The following is a 21029-nucleotide window of genomic DNA, read 5'->3' on the forward strand; positions in this document are numbered from 1 at the left end:
TATAGTTTGGAGCAAAATTTGCTGTTTCAGTCTTACCAGTTCATTTCTCTGTGTGTATGTGTGTGTGTGTGTGTGTGTGTGTGGGTGTGTGTGTGTGGGGGGGAGGGTGTCTTATTTGCACTCTTGATGTTTTAGAGTGTCACCCCTTCATTGCTGTACACTTTTTTTCAGCACAGTGGCTGATCTGTAGCTTGTACCACCAAAAGTTTCTCTGAGTTTTCCTATTTTTTCGTATTTCCCATTTATTTCCTATGTCGCCCGTTTTCGGGCGGGAGGAAGCTAAGTGTGACGTGTGATTTATTTATTTTTTACGACCCTTTAACATATCAGAATCATCTCCTTGATTTTTTTGTGTGTTCATATAGGTAATAAAACAAAAGTCACCAAGTTTCACCCCCATCCGATGAAGCAAAAAATTTTAAAGGAGTCATAATGTAGAAATTTCACTTTTCCACGAGAATCAATGTATGTTATGATTGCATAATGATTGTACACTGGCCGGGAAGCCGATATTTAAAAGTGAAGCGTTTGTTTACCTCAGGGTTTGTAAAATAGGCCACGTGCACGCGCACGAAAAAACGAGATTTTGATTTCTTCCCCTTCTTGACGTCAAGACGGGGGAGGATATACCAAATATGGACACCGCAAACCTATGCCGCGGGAAGCCCGCCCCTCTCCCCCTCAGATTCAGTTTAGTCGACTCGAGAAAGATGGAGAAACCGAGTGTAGCCTACACTTGAGATGCTCTGTGGGTGACTGCCACAAACAACATGCAAATGTGTTTTATCTACCAAAAACGGACGAAACTATCAGGGAACAGTGGATGAAATTCATTTTTAATGACGCTGTCCCAACAACTCTTTCAAGTGGCGTATCGTTAGGTGTGTGTGCTAAACATTTTACACCGGAATCTTTTACAAATTTGGGGCAATATCAGGCGAACTTGGCCTTGAAGCTCCGTTTGGGAAAAGGTGCCATCCCAACCATCAGGGACTTGCCAGAAATTGAAAAGGTAAGACTGAGTTTTTATTGCTCTACTGTGGTTAACAAATAGCAGCTAACTGCTAATGCGGCTATTGTATGTAACGTTACCTTCGAGGTAAACATGGGGAATGGACTCTACGAATGCTAGCCACATCTTTCCACTTTGTTTTACACTAGCAGCTACAGTAGTGACGGTACAGGAGTCCATGCTCAGTGGCTAAAACTGTTTAAATGCAAGTATGAAAACAATATACCACTAAACATTATTAGCCAAACTCATGCAAAACATGCAGTTTGAAAATAGCTTTCAGTTAGTGGGGCTTCTGTAAGAATGTATCTGGCAATGGTGTATTTTTTCTTTTTTCTTTGGTTGTGATTACAATTTCACTAACAATAAGTACCGTCACATTTATTGAGCTATTGCAGTATTTTGTCTATGTTTTTGTACCGCTTGGAAGTAGTAAAATACATGATAGTAAACGTCTATCTCAAAACCACTGTAAGCTGATTAAAAAAAAAACTACATCTCCGTTAATGTAATCTACATTAAATAAAAGGTAAATTTATGTGGGAGAAAATAGCAACACACGTTTTTGCTCGTTACTGATGTTAATGTATGTCTCAGTCAAAATGATTGTCTTTACCATTCAGAGACATCTTGATGTAGACGTCCTTCCATCGACTCTACATCTTCACTTTCCAGCTCTGGTTCAGAGTCCGGCTCAAACATGTAGGGTTGAATCCCGTAGGTCGCGGCCGGGTCGGGTTCATTGACAACTTGCACCATGATGTCAGTTTGTAATGATGATGAAGTTACCTGCGGTGTCAACCCCCCTCCTTCCTGCAACCAATCAACGCGCCCCTCATTTGCATTATTATAATGACCGTCCACGACAGCCAAAACATCGCATCAGATCTCACGAGACAATAATGCCTTTAGAAATAAGGGTCTGAGGGGCTCTGTGTTGATTTTTTTTCCACTTTTCTTTTTTAGAAGTGCCTGAAAGACTATAATAGAGCATTGGGTACCAAAGTTAAAACAACATTATGACTCCTTTAACAATTCGAAATGTTCAAGTTTTCGCCCGTTTTCGGGCGAAGAAGCCCAGAGGGTTAAGTTTTATATCAAAAGTCATTAGTTTAGACACTTAACATCCATAATGTGAAAATGTCATCTGACTTTGGCATGGGTTTGTTGTGTTTTTCTGAAATAAAAAACATTTTTTTCCCCAAAAAAGTGGTTTTATCTTGTAGCCCTGGTACCAGAGTTTTTAAAAAAACAATGTTAACAAAATTAAACTCATTCCCACTGTACCTAGTAGAACACTAAAGTAAATGTCCCATTGAAATTAATGGGATTTTATGGATTTAGGTGAAGAAAGTGTACACATAAATAATACATTTTGGGCTGTACCATGAAGAGAAAACTGATTCAACTATATAAAATATATATTTTCTGAAAGCGTAGACTCTCAGGATGTGATCTAACATGGCATGAAACATGTCCCACCCACCTCATTAGTATACTGCCCAAGCATAACACATTGGGTATTGGTAAATCGGGTATATGGCTGATACCTAAAAAAAGTAGTAGTATGTGCATGTCTGTCTGTGTGTGTGTGTGTATGTGTGTGTTTGTGTATGTGTGTGTCTGCGCGTGTATGTATGCGTGCGTAGCGTACATGTGTGTTTGTGTGTGTGTGTCTGTGCGTGTGGATGTCAGTGTGTGTGCATGCTTGCGTTTGTTTGTATTCCTGCATGTGTGTGCACTGTAAAAAATAATTATGTGGCTTAGTAAATATTACAGAAATTTTTAACTTTATTAACTTAATAAAATCTCTGAATATCGTTTACTTGATTGTTTGAGTTAAACATACCAAAATAATTGAGTAAAAATCCAACAGTTAATTTTATCTAAAATTTACAGATATATTTAATATGTTTTTTTCAATAAAATTATTTAGTATTTGACTAACCAATTACTTCTTTATAATACACTTAATATATTTGTTTAATTTCTATCAAAATATTTGAGAATGTTTCATTAAACTGATCTGTTTCAAGAATCAAAAATATTACTTAATTCAAATCAATATTATTAATATATTTAACACTCTTAAGAAATTGAGTAAGTTTACTTCATTAAAACAATTGAGGTGCATTTCCTCTGTGAAATTCAGGTTTGTGTATATTTTATTTTATCTCTAAAATCATTACTGTGCTTTAAATCATTTTATTTAATGCAAAACAGCGTACAGAGGCGTAATTCGACACCTAACCGAGAGTCGCGCCTGTCTTTTTGGGTGATTGAAACGCTTTGCATAAACACACGACTTTGTTCCTAATGATAATGAATATAATTAATTTGGATGATAAAATGTCCTCAGAACTGTCACTTTTTGTTTATTGGCAGGTTATGTCAGTCGCTCGCAGTATCTTTCGGCTATGAGTGAAATGCAGGACGGCGGTATGGAGTTCAAAGTTCACCCGCAGAGCGCGAGTCCGGCTTCAGCACGAGAACCAGCACGAGACGGTTGATATTGGATTCAGACTGGTTGATTACACTTGAATTAGACTATACCTGAATGTTTAAATATTTCATTTTTACTTATAACATGTTTGTTAAATGAGTTTAAATGTAGGCAATATTGTATGTTAAAAAGTGTAAAATGTGCTGTATTGCTACTCAGTGACAATAAAGGCCAATGTCATGTACTGGTGGTTGTATGGAATAACGTTACTATTTTACAAAGGTTTAGAGAAAATAAAAAAGTTAATATTACTCATTAATAAAAACACTTAATATTACTCATAAATATTGCTTTTTAAATGTTTAAATGTTAAATTATTTCTACTCAATTTTATTTGTTAATGTACCTGATGCAGTTACTCAGATTTACTTAATTTTATTACTTGCATTTACTCAATTCATACAGTATATTTAATTGATTTCACAGCTTTAAAATTTACTCAATTTTTTTGAGTGTAAAAATGTTTCACCAAAAAAATTGAGTAAATAATAGTTAAACTTTTTACAGTGTGTGTGACAGTATCATCCTAAACCAGCAACCCTTCGCTCAACAGCACCTTCTACAGGCCGATGAGTGTACAGTCACTAAATGTGCACATAAATGAATTTATTTTATACCCCCCTCCCCCCCGGGGACCAAATGAAATTTTTCCGTAAAAGTCTAGTGGGGCTACATGCCCACCAAATTTCATGTTCCCCGGTGTTTCGGTGTCCCTGGTATAGTTGACGAAAAATTCAGTAGATGACCAAAAAAAAAAAAAAACTTTGACAAACCCTATATGACCGCTTTAGCTAGCTATGCTAGCGGCGGTCATAATAATTATGATATTAAATGATTTGTTGATTGCATTTGATTGATTACCCTCAATAACACATTTACAATAGTTTGTAAAAGGTGTTTTTAAGCATGTTTGGCCTGAGTTGTTGTTGCATTACTGTTTTAAGAAAGTTCTATGTCAAAATAATTTAATATTTAATTAGTCTTTTAATTATTCTTGACCTGAAACAATGTAAATCTGGTGAGTGTCAGCATGACGAATGTATAAAGAATCAAGAATAAACGGCAATATCTTTGATCTTCAGTATTATGATGTTTCATTTTCTTAAATAGTTTTTGATGATCAAAACAAACTTAAACTAGCGCTGCAAGACCTAATTGCTGAAGTCGATCATGAAAATAATCAATTAGTGAAGTTCACAAGGTAATTTCGGGAGGAGTGAACCCATCTAAAATTTCAATTAACTGCGGGAGCACATCAGCAGCCACTCACCTCGCTCTGGCATCAGCTGTTCTGGCGTCCCTCCACCTCCCTAACTCCACATGCATAATTTAGGCATCTTGCTACTAGGGCTGTCACGATGTTAGATTTTTCACACCACGGTTATTGTGGCCAAAAGAATTCACGATATCGATATATCGCGATATCTATAGAATCTATGGGGGGGGGGGGGGGGGGGGGGGGTATAGTTTTTCTTTTTTACCCAACAAACATAAGGATACTGATAAACACAAGGCACATGCATTTTTACTTCTTGCGTACTCAATCTATGGCAAATTTTTGTGAAGGAAGACAAGCATGTGAAGTTTATCTGGTTTCAAACTGAAGCCAAACACTGTCTGAAGGTTTCCTGAAGAACTGAAAAGCTCTTAAACCTGTTGTTGCACTGGCGCCAATAAAGTCATGCAGATAGCAGATTTGAATAAAAAAATCAAGTGCATACAAATACAAAAATAAGATGAGTAAAGAAAACGGGGTTCTTAATTTTAATAATCACCCTTTATTAAATATATGAACACAGAAACCCCCTGTTAACAGTTAATGTCACGTTTCCCATTCCATGATGACTAGTAAAATAATAGCCGCGTCGCGTCTATGACAACTCGAGGTATTGCACACCGGACACGCACTTTCTCAGTTTATGGCCAGCAATATCATTATGTTTAAGGACATTATGGAATTGAGATAATGTCTGTACTATGTTATGATTATACTGTACAATTAAATACAATAGTTGCTGAGTCTGTGATCTGAACACTTTTTTTCTGCGCTCTGTGTCGCGGCAAGATTTTGAACACGGTCCTGAGCCGTTGCTGGGCGCCGCGGACAGACGCCGAATAGAACCGCGCTGTGCTTCTCGTCCGGTGTGTGTACACTCATACAGAATGTGTTCGAATTTTAAAGACGTGGCGCTGCGCTTCTCGTCCGGTGTGCGACCACCTCTAAGGTGCTGTTTTCTTTGAAGCCGAAGAACTCTGTTGTTAATACTGCCGAGCTCAGCTTACTTTTTTCGGGTGTGGACAGAGTGTTTCACTCTAGCTGCGCGGGCGCGGACGAGCGCTGTGTCTAGAAAACGCCAATATCGCCAATACCGGTATATTGTTTTGCTCTAAATTAACACGATGTCGATATTTCATGCTTTGAATATCACGATTATCGTCAATACCGGTATATTGCGACACCCCTACTTGCTACCATACTCATCATCCAAGCATTAGTGATGTTACATTTGTGAACGAATCGTTCTTTTTGAAATAATCTTTTAGGTGATTACGTTCTTGTTCACGTAATCCATTGACTCATACAGTGGGGCAAAAAAGTATTTAGTCAGCCACCAACTGTGCAAGTTCTCGTCTCATTCGCTAGTCTGGTTAAATAGCAAAAGTGAAGTGAATGGGGCCGATCACATCTGACGCGATTTTTGCAATGAGAGGCGCCTATTTTCAATTGGTTTCCAGCGAGCGTTCTGCGGCTGTTTATGCGCCTCTCGGGCCTTCCGTTTTAGTGATGAAAGCTAGTTGCTTGAACGCCCGGAGAGTGCGATGATGGAGGGTAAACTTGTGGTGCTCTCGCGGGTTACCAGGAGCTTAACGACTTCATGAACCGTAACTACCACAATGTTAACAGAAAGTAAATAAAGTTAATAAAAGGGTGATTTGACGTTTACTTGACTGACACGACAGCTGTTTCAGCGGTTGCCTAGCAACATAAAAAACGCAGCGCACTGCTCGTTCTGTGTGATCTTAGACAAGTACATTTTAACTGGTCAAATGTGCAATTTGCCTTCATTAGCAAATATCATCAATTTGATTACACAGATACTAATTAAACTAAACTGAGCTAGACAATGACATCTCTGAATTCAATAATGAAATGCCTTTAACTGAAAATTGAATGTTTAATCTTATTATTATACATTACTGACACTCTCCTCCAATTTGATACTGTTAAGTGATTTGACACAATCTGTATTTTTAAAAGCACTATATAACTAAAGGTAACTTGACTTGACTTCTTGTCGATCCAGTGAGCATTGTTTCCGTGTGTGATGCACACACGTTTGCGTTTAAATCTGTTCATCAAATAATGTTAATGTATTAACCAGCATATATACTTTTGAACAAGTGCAATACCTCAGGACAATTAACCCCCTGGGGTCGACGGTATCGCCGGTGATACCAGCTCGCTTTTTTTCAGTTCAGTTCAAAATAAATTAATTTTGCTCTGTGGACTTTGATATTACAAGCAAGTTTCATACATCAATCGATTCTGTTAAATGTGTATTATTTTTGTGTATACTCACAATAAAAACAAAGTGTTGTGCTTTTTGCCAAATAAAGAAAAATAAATGTGATGCGAGTTCTGCCTTCTCTCTGTCAGTGAAGACCATTCTGAAACGCGTCCGAAAATGAACTGTAACTCAGCGAATACTCAGTCAAACAGGCATACAGACATACAGGCATGAAGCTTGAATTCTATTCTTTTAAATGAGGAAATTTATATAAAAAACAAAAATTCTCATCTTGTGAAATCTGTATTAAAAGAGAGCGATTCCAGTCGAGCTAATTAGAGCTCATTCAAATGTAATGTGACTCCGCCCACGGAGAGCGCGTGCTATTCAAACGCAAATTACTGAGGCAATCCAAGCAAACCTGTGAACGCCCCCATATCAGCTCGAGAAAACACAAGTTTAATCATATGTTGTTTACACCATCTGGCAGCGCTGTGAGGAATAATAATAATGGAAAATCTACCTCAGAGTGCGGGTATTGCAGGAGAGAGGATCCGAATATGCAGTAAGTTTTTTTCCTTCTCAAGTTAATCGCGTTTCTGTGAATGAATGAACGGCAGCCGCAGAGATGAAATAAAATGTAGGCTATTTGTATAAGCAACGTATTAAACTGAAAATTAACATTTATATGCCCTAATATTTCATAAAAACAGCGTTACAGTCAGGCGTTTCTGTTTGTGAATGAATGTTTCGGTTTTAGCAAACTATTGCTATACTGAGTAAAAATCGACTGAAATATGTTGAAATAAAATGTAATTGTATAAGCAACGTATTAAACTGCAAATTAACATTTATATTTCTTATAATAAAAATGAAAGACCTATGTTACAGACATATGAAAGACAACATTTCGTTGATTAGTTTTGGATAGATTATACATTTTTACTGTAAAATATCTGCCACCTCAAATAAGCTTTTGTTTGCCAATATTTGCTCATGTTAAATATAGTATGTTTTGTCAAAAATAAAGTAATCAAATAATCAATCAAATCCTTAACTTTGAAATATGTATGATAAAATGTATACTTTAGTTTTAACAAAGAAAGATTACACTTGAATTGTTGTTGTAATTGTAACCTTTTTAATAAAAAAAAAATATTTACAAGGTAGATGTAAACAAACTATTAAAAGGTAAATATAAGCCTTTTCTTTAAATAAATTTTATTGTGTTTTATTAGTGACAAATTTGGGGAGAGGATAAATATTCCAAAACTGAAAATACAGTATGAGAATTAACTGCACAATTACTAGACATGTTTTCATTGGATATTATAGGCCAAATTGCAAGCACAATATGTGGAAAAATAAAAAAGAATTGAGATGCTTCCAACTGTTACTCTTGCATTCTTGTGGCTCAGTGACTCACCTGAATGAATGGCTAATTAAGTATGCAGGCCCCATTGTCTCCTCAGGTGTGAACCACTAAATATGCATGATCTGTGACGCCCACTCCGCATATTGCCTTTCCAAACAGAAAGTGCTTTGCAAAATTCAAATCAATGTATTGTGTTATGTGTAGGGTGATTTTCACATCATTTTGAAGAAAAAACACTAGGTGATGACATCCATTAGACAAAAGTCTTATTGGCATATATTTAGAATGTGTTTTATGGCCTTATTTCAGAAACTTTAGTTTTTAGTTTTTTCAATAACCATGCATAAACATTATTCTCTCAAAAATGCAGACATGTACATTCTTGTTGCTCACATATTATGGTAGCCCTGTTTGTGCTAAATAGTGTGTAATTTTTTTTTGCCATTAATATGTTTATAAGCAACTGAAAAAAGCACAAATGTCAGGGCATGTCAGAACATCTCAAGGACCCCAAAAACACCCTAGACCCCAGAGGGTTAAATTAGGCACACATTTAAGAATTTTTTTTTTTGTTAGTAAAGAAGTAAATATTTTTGTTGACTTAAGACATAACACATAAGACACTATTTTCGCCCCCTGCTGGCGTATTTATGTAATATGAAGAAATTGTCACTGAATGAATCAATAAACGAATCATTTTGGTGAACGAACTGAAAATGAACGATTCTCTGGAAAGAATGAAAATTTCCACCACTAGTACACACACACACACACACACACACACACACACACACACTACCATTACGGTTCGGCACGGTTAGCCAAGTGTGCTGAGAGTTCAGGGCCGAGAACGGTAATTGTGCCATGCCGTACCAGGCTCAAGCGGAAACACAACTGGAACATTTTCTGAAGGTGGAAAAGCAGCTTTTGTTGCTCAGCACATAAAGATGAACAACTTACCGTGATCTCAGACTGCGGTGATGTGGTTTCTCCACTGCATGGATCTTCAAGTGTCGTTTCAGTTGAGTTTTAATAGAGAAACTCTTTCCACACTGATCACACGTGTGTGGCTTCTCTCTGATGTGCATCCTCTCATGTGTTTTCAGAGATGATGACTGATTGAATCTCTTGTCACAGTGTGAACATTTGTAAGGTTTTTCTCCAGTGTGAATCCTCTCATGCTTTATCAGAGATGATGAATCAATGAATCTCTTGTCACAGTGTGAACACTTGTGCGGCTTCTCTCCAGTGTGGATCATCTCATGTGTTTTCAGAGATGATGATCGACCGAATCTCTTGTCACAGTGTGAACACTTGTAAAGTTTTTCTCCAGTGTGGATCCTCTCATGCATTTTCAAATGCGATGACCGACCGAATCTCTTGTCACAGTGTGAACACTTGTAAGGTTTTTCTCCAGTGTGGATCCTCTCATGTCTTTTAAAATTTGATGACAGACTGAATCTCTTGTCACAGTGTGAACACTTGTAAGGTTTCTCTCCAGTGTGGATCCTCTTATGCGTGTTCAGACTTGTTAAATGACTGAATCTCTTGTCACAGTGTGAACACTTGTAAGGTTTCTCTCCAGTATGAATCTTCTCATGCATGTTCAGACCTGTTAAATGACTGAATCTCTTGTCACAGTGTGAACACTTGTAAGGTTTTTCTCCAGTGTGGATCCTCTCATGCGTTTTCAGAGATGATGATTGATTGAAACTCTTGTAACAGTGTGAACACTTGTAAGGTTTTTCTCCAGTGTGAATTCTCAGGTGCTTTTTTAATTGTTCAGCTGTAGCAAAAGTCTTCTCACACTCAAAGCACATGTACTCTCTCACATCAGCATGCATTTTCTGATGTCTAAGTAAACTTTGCAGCATTGAAAAACTCTTTCCACACACAGAACATGAGTGTGGTTTCTCCTTCGTATGAACTATCAGGTGTTTTTTCAGGGTTGATGCACAGATAAATGTTTTCCCACAATGATCACATGGGAACGGCTTCTCTCCGGTGTGGATCCTCATGTGAAATTTAAGGTATGAAGAGTGACTGAAACTTTTCCCACACTGATCACATGGGAATGGCTTCTCTCCAGTGTGTATCCTCATGTGAACATTAAGGCCTGATAATTGACTGAAACTATTCCCACACTGATTGCATGTGAACGGCTTCTCTCCGGTGTGAACTCTCATGTGATTCTTAAGAGATGTTTTTCTTGAGAATCTCTGTTCACACTGATCACACATGAACGGCTTCTCTCCGGTGTGGATCCTCATGTGAACATAAAGGTGTCCTAATTGACTGAAACTATACCCACATTGATTGCATGTGAAAGGCTTCTCTCCGGTGTGTATCCTCATGTGAACATCGAGACCATGTTTGCGTGAGAAACTCTTCCCACACTGAGTGCAGGTTGTAGATTTCTTGGCTCTTTTTTTCTTTAAAGTTGTCTTTTTAGTCTTTGAGCGACTCGAAGGTTTTTCTCCAGGTTTGACATGATGTTCCTCCTCCTCTTCACTCAGTTCTTCACTCTCCTCCTCCACTTCACTCAGTTCTTCACTCTTCTCTTTCACTTCGCTCAGTTCTTCACTCTCCTCCTCCACTTCACTCAGTTCTTCACTCTCCTCCTCCACTTCACTCTGTCCGTCACTCTCCTCCTCCACTTCGCTCAGTTCTTCACTCTCCTCCTCCACTTCACTCAGTTCTTCACTCTCCTCCTCCACTTCACTCTGTCCGTCACTCTCCTCCTCCACTTCACTCAGTTCTTCACTCTTCTCTTTCACTTCACTCAGTTCTTCACTCTCCTCCACTTCGCTCAGTTCTTCACTCTTCTCCTCCACTTCGCTCAGCTCTTCACTCTCCTCGCTCTCTTCCATCGGGTCTGAAATCAAAGAAAAACAAATAGTATAAATAATCTACATAATTAATAGAAAGAAATATGGAGTAAATGGAGATAAAAAGTTATCCCAGATGTAAAAGACAACTGCTTTTAAAATATTACATTAAATAAAACATTAATTTGTCTTTTTATAAATTAATTCAACTTCCCTGAAACTTTCCATGAGTGAGGTACACTGATCTTCCAGTTATTAATTTGTAAATATTATAGGCAAAAATCCCATGTTTCTGTCGTGAGAACTATTAAATATGTTTGATCAATGACAATTATCTAACATAAAATGAACATTAAAATACACAATACTGCCATATTTTGACACCAACTTTTAGATTGATATTTAATTACGTTAAAAACTACTAAAACGTTTTAGTTATTAAGGGCCGTTCACACTAAACTTCTACTTCCATTGATTTCACACACATGTGAAAGTGTGACACAAGAAACAAGTGTAGCAAATAAGCTATATGAAATAATGATCGATAATAACTGGTTATAATTGATTATGAATATTTTGATCAGTAAATATAACTAACTTAATGTGGTCAATTAATATTACAATTAATTAACCTGTTTGTCCTGTGAACACTCAGTTTTAATTGCTTATTAATTCTAAGAAATTTACATTTCTGGGGCATGGGAAATGTCTTTCTTTCTTTACAGTACTACTAAGAGCAAAAAGTCAAGATCTATATGATTAGTGACTCCAGATATGAGCTTGAGACACAGACAACTTTATGTGTGACATGAACAAGATTTTAGTAACTAGTCTAAACACTTAAAGTACTTTAACATACACACACATGCATATAGTTTACCAGGGGAAAGAGAGCTGAAGCAGAATACAGGAAAGCAAGAAGTTATAGCATTGTTTGAAATTCAACAGATCAACAGCCTTGTGCAAACCATCAGTTTAGTTCTAACACGCCTTTCTTTAAAAAGGAGTAAGGATACTTAATGTATCAAATTGTAACACTTTCCCCTCTTACATTTATGCTGGGGTGCCAGACAGTTACTGTATGTATACTGTCAAAATGTTCTTCTTGTTAGGGTCGTTAGTCACGTCAAGAAGGAGAGTGAACACAGGACACATGTAATCAATTCATTAACATGAATCCTTAATTTTGTAAGAGTAAACCCAAAGAAAAACGAACTACTACGACTCAAAATGCACACATTTTAGTAAATTCACCTTGACAGAGTACCAATTTTATCAAACCACACATCACCATTTGAATAATAATAAACATACACAAACCCAATAGAAAAAACACAGCAAACAAAGCATGTTTCATTCATATCAAAACCCTCTTCACATAGTTCAAATAGTCGTGCTTTTGATTTCGAATGATTGTTTAATGCCTCGTTTCCACTGAGCAGTACGGTACGGTACAGTACGGAACGGTACGCATTTATTTGCGTTTCCACTATCAAAAGTTGTGAATGGTACCAAAATGCCGAACCGTACCGTACCACTTTTTAGGTACCCTTCCATTGGGGTACCTAGCACAGTGGAACGGTACTAAAAGGTGGAGCTAGACTCACAGCAGGACGTTGATTGGTTGACAGAGAATCGTCACTTGCGCGTGCTACAAGAGGAATGACAACATAAGAAGCGCCATTTTTTTATATAAAGTTTAATAATACTACTGTTACTGTATCACGAAATGTAATTTTAAGAGTTTTTCAGGCGAGAATGTAGTTGTTTAAAGCTCAAATCTGTGGTTTATTTATAAAGATGCTTATTTTTCCCCCGGTTGTGAGATCCAGGCGTTCAGCGGGCGCTCGGCGCTCATGTTTCCCGGCTGGATGAGCCTTTCCTCGGCTAGTCCTCGGCGTTCGTCGCTGACTCCGACGGTAGTGGTTAAACATAAGATATAATTCGTTTTGTGTAGACCTAACGGGCGGTCTTTGGTCCCGTGAATATATAATGAGTTCTCTGTCAATCGTTTTGGCTGAGGGCTAAGTTTAGTTAACGTTATTTGTGTTTAACTTTAACGTTACTTGTAATAGACTATAGAGCGCTGCATTTGGATATTTGACTGAATTGTTTGCTTTATTTCTTGTTGTATAGCTTCTTGTACTTTACTTAAAATTTTATATAGGCTATTATTGATAAAACTGAAATTTTACAAAAATAAATATGGTTTCTTGTCATTTTTATCACAAGATTATCACTGATGTTTATTGCAACATTTGTACAAATGCATATATTGCCTGGAATATGTTTATTTTATTTATTTTTTTAAACGAAAAGAGGTAACGTTAGGGTTGTGTTTTAAATTTCGTTTTGTTATAAATAGAATAACGTGCAGTGAATAATCAATATGCGTTGCGCATGAACCACATTTGTGTCCCTATAATGTGTAATTTATTTAAATAAAAACGAAAAGAGGCAGAGTGGTGTTTTATAACATATTTCGTTTTATTGTTGCTTAAAATGTACATACAGAGTAAGTTAACAGAGATAACCAGAGTAGCAGAGCGAGCTGAGTGACGCTTTTAAGAACGCGCTGTACCATGTAAGAGTCGCACATGGCAAGTACAAACTTTACATACTTGATATTGAGAAAAGCCTAATGTCTGCGCTTGTCTTCTTGTGACAAACATGTCGAGAAGCAAGAACAAGATCTGCTGTATGTCATCCATTGTAGTTTACTATGTTCTTCTTCGCGCGAAAATGACGTTGATCGAAACACCACGCCTATCAAGTAAGGGTACTGTTGGCAGTGGAAACGCTAGCCAGATCATGGTTAACAGACCCGAACCGTACCGTACTGTCCCGTACCGTACCGCTCAGTGGAAACGAGGCATAAAGGAGAGAATAAGGGCTCTTACATAGTCAACGCATCGCTACGCATACGCGCCCGCAAGGCTACGCTTTGGCCGCCATTATGCGTCTATGCGTAGCAAAATGTGTCTCCCAGTTTTTGATACGCGACGCACCGTTGCTTGCAATACTATGCGTTGTTGGTGGGGGGCGATACTGCAAGTATTGCACGCGTTGCTTGCGTCCGATGTGTAGACTATGAAAGGGAGCACGTCGCTCGCATTGACTCTGTCAGAGCCCTAAAAGAAACAGTCAAAGTCATTTAGTCCATCAAGGTTTCCTCATTGTATAAGGGCAGTAAAGAAACCATCAAGTCAGTTAGTCCTGCAATAACCGCTCTTGATTAAAATATCCTATTACTCACGCTCCACTGCTTTACACGAGTTAACGGTCAGCTCCGTCTTCACTCAGATACTTCAAATACCTTTGGAAGAGAACGCTTCATTCCCGTAGACTCTCTTGATGATAACTGGAACTCCATCCACACCGCAATCGCTCCTTTCGATTACCACAACAAACAGCAAGGTGTTCCTTATGCCCGTTGCTTACTAGTAGATTCATGAGGCAGATCAATCAACTTCCCATTGGCTGAGTAAAGATGAGCCTGCTCACAAACCTGAACCTATTCGTTCTCCCCGCCATCACTCTTTTCAGCTTAGCCAATGCGTACGTCATATTGCATCCGTTATTCCCAAACCGGACCGACAAAACCGTCATCTTTGTTGTGGCACTCATTTAATTATACGCTGCGTTGTTCAATCAATCCCGTTCCTCTCAATATAGAATATTATTATGCATTGTCACAAAATAATGAGACTAAGTTTGATACTTGCATGTCTCGCCAATTTGAATTAAACTGTCCTGATGAAATTTGTTGAGGCTCCAGTTCAGAACCAGTGGGAGTCAGAGTGTCTTTGGTGAATGGAAAGACAAGGCCGCAGCCTGGCACAAGCTTGAGGGTCCTTAGAAACTTCTAGTTCAGCATCATCTTCACGTCAGCATTTCAGAAAGGGACTAAAGCCTGTTTTATGCTTCTGCGTCGAACTGCCGCCGTAGCTACGTCGTAGGCTGTGTGTAGCGCGCGTACCCTACGGCGTAACCTGACGTGCACCTCTCCAAAAATGTAACAACGCGTCAATTCTACGCGGACGCCAGCGCTGTGATTGGTCTGCCAGAACCCCTCCCTCGGGGTTTCACATGCTCCCTAGGTGCGCGTCAACGCGGACAACAACACAGAAGTATAAATTAAAACCAACACGTTGCCTACGGCGTATAGGCTCCGGCGTAGGTCCGACGCAGAAGTATAATGAGGCCTTAAGCGAGAGCTAAGAGAGCTAGGAGAGCTAAGAGTGAGGAGAGCTGATCTTGATCAGTGATTTTTAAAGTTAGCAAAATGTAATGTAAATTAACAAATGGGGGACGAAGATTGGAGTTTATAGAGACCAAACATGCCACACATATGGCCAAACCACATACAAGGAAAATCATTAGATGAGAAAATTAGATACATGTTTATATATTTCTCAAGTGGTTATATATGGAATATATAACATGGTGTAAAATCCTCAGCTAGAGGATTGTTTGTTTTGGGTCGTAAAACTCTTATCAGTCTCAATGTGTCCTGTAACAGGACACCGGGTTCTCTCAGTGTGTTAGCTTCATTTGTGATGTTAGTTTTGGGGGAAGTTTCACAGGCCTTTGTTGGGAGAGTGAGTTTGCTGGATTATTCATTAAATAAATGAATAATTTGTGTGTGTCTGATTGGTCCAGACGCTACTCAAGATCAAGTGAATTTCACTCCGAATCACTGATCATAGTTATAACAGAATCCTGTTCAGAAAGTACTAATTCTACAGAATGAAGTCAATTCAACAAGTTTCAGAAAACTTACAGACTTTACTCATATTTATTAGTAGTGCTTGGGTGCACCCCCATCCTTCATGTTGACTGAGCTTTCAATGTTGTTATGGAAAGGGGTGATTGGTTGGTTCCTGTCACATGACCTGGGTTGCGTTTGTGGCATCCTGAAAAGTAAAATTTTTTTCATCTCGTAATACCTGGTAAAAAAATTAGCGCGTCACTTCAATTATGAGCACGCTTACCGTGTGCCTACATTTGAACAAACTTGAGCGCGCAAAAGACGCGATTTGTGAATGGCCTCTGGCGAGCTAGCTCATATCAAGCCACGAGCTATTGGTTGCACCCGAGCGACGTGTTGGAGACCCCTGCTCTAGGGCTCTGCTTTGTAGGCTAAAACTCTATACTTTTTTGCTACTTTGTAATAACTTTCTGCGGCCAGCGTTTCTGGAAATGAACGAGGGTAAACACTTTTTTAGACCTGACTAAATGAAGTTTAAGACCTAGGATGAAAATCTGGCCATTTCTAAGACTTTTTAAGGCCTTAAATATAAAGTTCAGAATTTTAGACTTTTTTAGACCCTGCGGAAACCCTGGATTAACATGGTGTAAAATCCTCAACAAGATTTAAGTGAGCATCACAGCTCTCTGGAGATTCTTTTGGGTTGTAAAACTCTTATCAGTCTCAATGTATCCTGTAACAGGACACCGGGATCTCTCAGTGTGTTAGCTTCATTTGTGATGTTAGTTTTGGGGGAAGTTTCACAGGCCAGTATGCGTCATGCCCGCCGCCCCTGAGACTGAAAGCGCCATGCCCGCTGCACCTGAGACAGCAAGCGACATGCCTGCCAAGCTAGAGCCTTCACCGCTGGTCCCGTCCAGCACAGAGCCCTCTTCACCGCTGGTCCTGTCCAGCCCAGAGCCCTCTTCGCCGCTTGGTCCTGTCCAGCTCAGAGCCCTCTTCATCGCTGGTCCAGCCCAGCTCAGAGCCCTCTTCGCCACTGGTCCTGCCCAGCTTAGAGCCCTCTTCGCCACTGGTCCTGCCCAGCTCAGAGCCCTCTTCGCTGCTGATTCCGTCCAGTTCAGAGCCCTCTTCATCGCTGGTCCTAACCAGCTCAGAGTCCTCTTCGTCACTGGTCCTACACAGCCCCTTGCTGCCGCTGGTCCCGTCAAGCTCAGAGCGCGCAGATCCTGATCCAGAGACTGAGCTTCACGTCACTTCTGCCGATCCAGAGACTGAGCTTCATGTCACTTCTGCCGATCCAGAGACTGAGCTTCACGTCACTTCTGCCGACCCAGAGACTGAGCTTCACGTCACTTCTGCCGACCCAGAGACTGAGCTTCACGTCACTTCTGCCGATCCAGAGACTGAGCTTCACGTCACTTCTGCCGACCCAGAGACTGAGCTTCACGTCACTTCTGCCGATCCAGAGACTGAGCTTCACGTCACGTCCGCCCGCCAAGAGTCTCGTCCCGCTGAGACTGAATCTGTTCCTGAGCCTGAATCTGATCCTGATACTGAGCCTGAATCTGTTCCTCTTCCTCTTTCTGCGCCTGTGTCTTCGGACAAGATGGCCACCGCCGAGCCAGTGTCTCAGGACAAGATGGTCTCCGCCGAGCCAGTATCTCTGGACAAGATGGTCACCGCCGAGCCAGTGTCTCAGGACAAGATGGTCTCCGCCGAGCCAGTGTCTTCGGACAAGATGGCCGCCGCTGAGCAGGTGTCTGTTCCTGAGCCGGTATCTGTTCCTGTCTCTGTGTCTGTTCCTGTACCTGAGCCGGTGTCTGTTCCTGTCTCTGTGTCTGTTCCTGTTCCTAAGCCGGTGTCTGTTCCTGTGCCATGGTCGCCTCCCTGGCCGCCTGAAGGGTCGTCTCCTCCCTGGCCGCCTGAAGGGTCATCTCCTCCCTGGCCGCCTGCACAGCCTGCTCCGCCCTGGTCGCTCCGCCCTGGTCGCTCCGCCCTGGTCGCCTGCACAGCCTGCTCCCCCCTGGTCGCCTGCACAGCCTGCTACGCTCTGGCTGCCTGCACAGCCTGCCCCGCCCTGGTCACCTGCACAGCCTGCCCCGCCCTGGTCACCTGCACAGCCTGCTCCGCCCTGGCCTTCCACCCTGCCGGAGTCTTCAGGTCCTTTTCCGCTGCACGGGCCTGGCCCTCCATCCCGCCCCCGGGTCCACCTCCGCTCCACCTCCCTCCTGGACAGTTTTAGGAGCGTCTGGAATCCGCTCCTTAAAGGGGGGGCTATGTAACGGTCACCAGCTGGAGTGCCCTTGAGAGCCACCAGAGGACACAGAGGTCACAAACTACATTTCCCATAACTCACTGCCCGGACTCATCATCACTTATCACTGATCACATTCACCTGTACCTCATTCACTGATTGCATTCACCTGTGTCTCATCATCCTGTTAGTCTCAGTCTATTTATACCATGTTCGTTCATTCATTCACTCACCACGAAGTCTTGTTTAAGTGTTACACTGCATTTCTGAGCATTCTCCTGATTTTCTTGTCTCTTGGTTTTGGATATCTTGGCCTGTTTCCTGGATTACTCTCTTGCCTCTAGTCCCTGCCTGTTTTGTTTGTTTGTTTGTTTGTTTCTTTGTTTTGACTGCCTGCCTGTGTATGACCCTTGCCTGTACATTGGATTACGTCATGCTTCTATACAAAATATTCGAGCTAGAGCGCATTGAATCAGTGCGAACAAAAGCGGAGCAAGTGTGCGAGTGAGCCATTTTATCAGAGCAATATTGTCAACGTCAGTGAGTATTTGCACTAGATTATTATTCATATTATTATTATTATTCATATTATAATTGTTATTATTATCTAATGGCATCAAAGCTTAACCGAAATTAAGTTTTGGGTCTTCTATTCGCGGACCCTGATTCTGAAGGGGAATATCTGCCTTCAGAAGATGACGGTGATTCTGAAAGTGAAAGTGCCGTACACCAGGCACAAACGGTGAATTATTTGCCCAATATAGATAATCCTTTGCCCAATGTCAGTGGTGGGAACAATGTTTCCCGGGGTCAGAGTGTTCATCGTGAAGCTAGCAGGCGTGTTAGTGTTGTGGGGAACGAGGCGGGAGATTTTTACCGCGCTGACCGCGTGCCTCTCCGCAATCGCGGCGACAGTATTGTGGTGGAGACTTTGTCTAATCCCACTGGTTATGTTAGACGAGGTCGAAGTATTCGTAGGACAGTTAGGGGCAACGTGGAGGCAGGGTGGGGAGTCAAAATGACAATGACAGTAGTCCGAGCTGTGTACATTCGGCGCGTGCGCGCGAGGCAGATCTGGCCGCGCCTGCGCTCGCGCTGCTTGTAGCAGAAGCAGAGGCGGTGTGACACGGGGCAGAGGGGCTATTATGCATAGTCTGTCGCAAGCTGATGGGAATGCCGGCTTTGAGTACTTTACTAATGAGGATGAGTATCAAAGTTGGATCACTCCCTTTGATCAGCCCATTGGATATCTGGGGGAAAGAGAACTCTCCAATGCCAATTCGCCCCTAGATTTTCTATCACTCTTTCTCTCTAATGATTTCTGGAATTTACTTGTAAATGAGACAAATCGCTACGGCCATCAGTTTTTAGCCTCCCATCAACTCCAGCCACAGTCCAGATTTCATCAATGGTCTGACGTAACTCTCAGTGAAATGAAAGGCTTCTTTTCTCTGCATTTGAGTATGGGTCTGGTAGAGAAGTCAGAGTAAGAGGATTATTGGGCCGAATATTGGCCAACAGCAACACCTGGATTTGGCAAGGTGATGTGCAGGAATAGATTTGAGATGATTTTGTCTTTCCTTCACTTCACCAATAATGAGGAGTGTATTGACAGGGGTCAGGCAGGGTATGACAGGCTATTCAAAATCCGCCCAATCATCAATTTGGTCATCCCCCGGTTTTCAGCAGTGTATGGTCCATCTAAGCAGCTGTCATTGGATGAAATGACCATTGCATTCAAAGGGAAATCAACCCTAAAAATGTACAACCCAAACAAACCAGACAAATATGGCTACAAAGTATTTGTTCTGAGTGAAGCCAAGTCAGGCTATGTGCTACAGTGGTCCATGTACACTGGACAAAGTAGGCCTAACGCAAGCGATTTCGGTGCTACACACCTTATTGTCCGTGAGCTGATGGCCCCGTACACAGGGAAAGGGCATCAGGTCAGGTCAACTTTATTATCCCCGAGGGGCAATTTGTTTTGCAGCCAGCAGAATCTATACAATCACAACACACAAAAATAAACAGTACAGAGAAAAAAAAAGAAAAAAAAAAAAAGATCTTTCTCACTGAATCACGATCACTGAATCATCAGCAAACTTAATGATATGACGCCTCTCGAGTTGCGTTCGACACTCATTAGTATAAAGCACAAATAAAATAGGTGAAAGAACACACCCTTGCGGTGACCCAGTAGAGAAAAAAGAACATCAGACAAAACACTGTTCACCTTCACACGCTGAGACCTATTGGTTAAGAAATCCATCAGCCAGCTTATCAATCCAAAATCAATATTATGAACATTCTTAAGCCTTTCTGCTAGGATATGAGGTTGGATACAATTAAATGCTGATGAAAAATCAATAAAAACCAAACGTACAAAAGTTTTTGCGCCCTCAAGGTGTGCCAAAATCATGTTTAATAGAGCACATATCGCATCATCAACACCCCTACCTGACCTATAGGCAAACTGAAGCGGATCTAGATTTGCCTGTACCATGGTCAAAAGCGCGTCCCTCACTATCCTCTCAAATGTTTTCATTATCAATGAAGTAAGTGCTACTGGCCTGTACTCATTTAAAGATTTTGGTGCATTATTCTTAGGTACAGGTACAATAATAGACTCTTTCCAGAGACAGGGAACCTTATGCAGACTCAATGACATTTTAAAAATAAAACAAAAAATATCTGCAAGTTGTTCCGCACAATTTTTAAGAATACGGCCCCCAATACCATCCGGGCCAGGACTTTTCCTCTCTCTTACACCTCGAAAAAGTTTTAAGACCATATCCTTGTCAACATTAACCCTACTCTGATCCAAAGCACCATTA

General features: G+C 40.6%; 1 protein-coding gene across 1 annotated transcript in view; it reads right to left on the bottom strand.

Annotated features, from left to right (window-relative positions):
• LOC311291374 (uncharacterized protein) overlaps nt 1-21029 on the bottom strand; it is a 668579-nt gene that overhangs the window by 2110 nt on the left and 645440 nt on the right. The window lies entirely within an intron of this gene.

Source organism: Rutilus rutilus (assembly GCF_951802725.1).
Source record: "Rutilus rutilus genome assembly, chromosome: 1".
NCBI lineage: Eukaryota > Metazoa > Chordata > Actinopteri > Cypriniformes > Leuciscidae > Rutilus > Rutilus rutilus.